This window comes from Taudactylus pleione, unplaced genomic scaffold (assembly GCF_031769625.1).
Source record: "Taudactylus pleione unplaced genomic scaffold, aTauple2 ptg000550l, whole genome shotgun sequence".
NCBI lineage: Eukaryota > Metazoa > Chordata > Amphibia > Anura > Myobatrachidae > Taudactylus > Taudactylus pleione.
Window position 1 is genome coordinate 230,001 of NW_028284952.1, and position 2,500 is coordinate 232,500.

General features: G+C 37.8%; 2 non-coding genes and 9 pseudogenes across 2 annotated transcripts; all 11 read left to right on the forward strand.

Annotated features, from left to right (window-relative positions):
- Window positions 1-93, forward strand: part of LOC148484006 (5S ribosomal RNA) — a 119-nt pseudogene extending 26 nt beyond the window's left edge.
- Window positions 94-209: 116 nt separating this feature from the next.
- Window positions 210-328, forward strand: LOC148484007 (5S ribosomal RNA; annotated as a pseudogene).
- Window positions 329-444: 116 nt separating this feature from the next.
- On the forward strand, window positions 445-563 carry LOC148484008 (5S ribosomal RNA; annotated as a pseudogene).
- Window positions 564-679: 116 nt separating this feature from the next.
- Window positions 680-798, forward strand: LOC148484009 (5S ribosomal RNA; annotated as a pseudogene).
- Window positions 799-914: 116 nt separating this feature from the next.
- On the forward strand, window positions 915-1,033 carry LOC148484010 (5S ribosomal RNA; annotated as a pseudogene).
- A 116-nt stretch (window positions 1,034-1,149) lies between these two features.
- Window positions 1,150-1,268, forward strand: LOC148484011 (5S ribosomal RNA). Its single transcript, XR_015871098.1, has one exon. It is a non-coding gene; the product is annotated as a 5S ribosomal RNA (ribosomal RNA).
- Window positions 1,269-1,383: 115 nt separating this feature from the next.
- On the forward strand, window positions 1,384-1,502 carry LOC148484012 (5S ribosomal RNA; annotated as a pseudogene).
- A 116-nt stretch (window positions 1,503-1,618) lies between these two features.
- Window positions 1,619-1,737, forward strand: LOC148484013 (5S ribosomal RNA). Its single transcript, XR_015871223.1, has one exon. It is a non-coding gene; the product is annotated as a 5S ribosomal RNA (ribosomal RNA).
- Window positions 1,738-1,853: 116 nt separating this feature from the next.
- Window positions 1,854-1,972, forward strand: LOC148484014 (5S ribosomal RNA; annotated as a pseudogene).
- Window positions 1,973-2,088: 116 nt separating this feature from the next.
- On the forward strand, window positions 2,089-2,208 carry LOC148484015 (5S ribosomal RNA; annotated as a pseudogene).
- A 116-nt stretch (window positions 2,209-2,324) lies between these two features.
- LOC148484016 (5S ribosomal RNA) lies at window positions 2,325-2,443 on the forward strand (annotated as a pseudogene).
- Window positions 2,444-2,500: the final 57 nt, after the last annotated feature.

Genomic DNA, 2,500 nt, shown 5'->3' on the forward strand with positions numbered 1-2,500 from the left:
GCCCAATCTCGTCTGATCTTGGAAGCTATGCAGTGTTGGGCCTGGTTAGTACTTGGACGGGAGACCACCTGGGAATACCAGGTGCTGTAGGTACTTTTATATAGCCATAACATTCTTTTCTATTACATTTTACATTAAATTTTTTCAACTTATCAATGAATTTACTTTAGTTAAGAAGTAAAAGAGGTCTAAAGTTAATGTTTTTGAGCGCCTATAGCCAAACCACACTGGACATGCACAATCTCGTCTGATCTTCGAAGTTATGCAGTGTTGGGCCTGGTTAGTACTTGAGAGGGAGACCACCTGGGAATACCAGGTGCTGTAGGTAATTTTATACTGCCATAACGTTCTTTTCTAGAACATTTTACATTTAATTTTTTCAACTTGTCAATGAATTTCCTTGAGTTAAGAAGTAATAGAGGTCTAAAGTTAATTCTTTTGAGCACCCACAGCCAATCCACACTGGACATGCCCAATCTCATCTGATCTTGGTAGCTATGCAGTGTTGGGCCTGTTCAGTACTTGGATGGGAGACCTCCTGGGAAAACCAGGTGCAGTAGATAATTTTATACTGCCATAACATTCTTTTCTATTACATTTTACATTTAATTTTTTCAAATTATCAATGAATTTACTTGAGTAAAGAAGTAATAGAGGTCTAAAGTTAATGTTTTTGAGCACCTACAGCCAAACCACACTGGACATGCCCAATGTCGTCTGATCTTGGAAGCTATGCAGTGTTGGGACTGGTTAGTACTTGGATGGGAGACCACCTTGGAATCCCAGGTGCTGTAGGTAATTTTATACTGCCATAACAGTCTTTTCTATTACATTTTACATTTAATTTTTTCAACTTATCAATGAATTTACTTGAGTTAAGAAGTAATAGAGGTCTAAAGTTAATGCTTTTGAGCAGCTACAGCCAAACCACACTGGACATGCCCAATCTCGTCTGATCTTGGAAATTATGCAGTGTTGGGCCTGGTTAGTACTTGGATGGGAGACCACCTTGGAATCCCAGGTGCTGTAGGTAATTTTATACTGCCATAACAGTCTTTTCTATTACATTTTACATTTAATTTTTTCAACTTATCAATGAATTTACTTGAGTTAAGAAGTAATAGAGGTCTAAAGTTAATGCTTTTGAGCAGCTACAGCCAAACCACACTGGACATGCCCAATCTCGTCTGATCTTGGAAATTATGCAGTGTTGGGCCTGGTTAGTACTTGGATGGGAGACCACCTGGGAATACCAGGTGCTGTAGGTAATTTTATGCAGCCATAACATTCTTTTCTATTACATTTTACATTTAATTTTTCAACTTATCAATGAATTTACTTGAGTAAAGAAATAAAAGAGGTCTAAAGTTAATGTTTTTGAGCACCTACAGCCAAACCACACTGGACATTCCCAATCTTGTCTGATCTTGGAAGCTATGCAGTGTTGGGCCTGGTTAGTACTTGGATGGGAGACCACCTAGGAATCCCAGGTGCTGTAGGTAATTTTATACTGCCATAACAGTCTTTTCTATTACATTTTACATTTAATTTTTTCAACTTATCAATGAATTTACTTGAGTTAAGAAGTAATAGAGGTCTAAAGTTAATGCTTTTGAGCACCTACAGCCAAACCACACTGGACATGCCCAATCTCGTCTGAACTTGGAAGCTATGCAGTGTTGGGCCTGGTTAGTACTTGGACGGGAGACCACCTGGGAATACCAGGTGCTGTAGGTAATTTTATATAGCCATAACATTCTTTTCTATTACATTTTACATTAAATTTTTTCAACTTATCAATGAATTTACTTTAGTTAAGAAGTAAAAGAGGTCTAAAGTTAATGTTTTTGAGCGCCTATAGCCAAACCTCACTGGACATGCACAATCTCGTCTGAACTTCGAAGTTATGCAGTGTTGGGCCTGGTTAGTACTTGAGTGGGAGACCACCTGGGAATACCAGGTGCTGTAGGTAATTTTATACTGCCATAACGTTCTTTTCTAGAACATTTTACATTTAATTTTTTCAACTTGTCAATGAATTTCCTTGAGTTAAGAAGTAATAGAGGTCTAAAGTTAAAGTTTTTGAGCACCTACAGTCAAACCACACTGGACATGCCCAATCTCGTCTGATTCTTGGAAGCTATGCAGTGTTGGGCCTGGTTAGTACTTGGACGGGAGACCACCTGGGATTACCAGGTGCTGTATGTAATTTTATATAGCCATAACATTCTTTTCTGTTACATTTTACATTTAATTTTTTCAACTTATCAATGAATTTCCTTGAGTTAAGAAGTAATAGAGGTCTAAATTTAATACTTTTGAGCACCTACAGCCAAACCACACTGGACATGCCCAATCTCATCTGATCTTGGAAGCTATGCTGTGTTGGGACTGGTTTGTACTTGGTTGGGAGACCACCTGGGAATATCAGGTGCTGTAGGTAATTTTACACAGCAAAAACATTCTTTTCTATTACATTTTACATTTAATTTTTTCAATT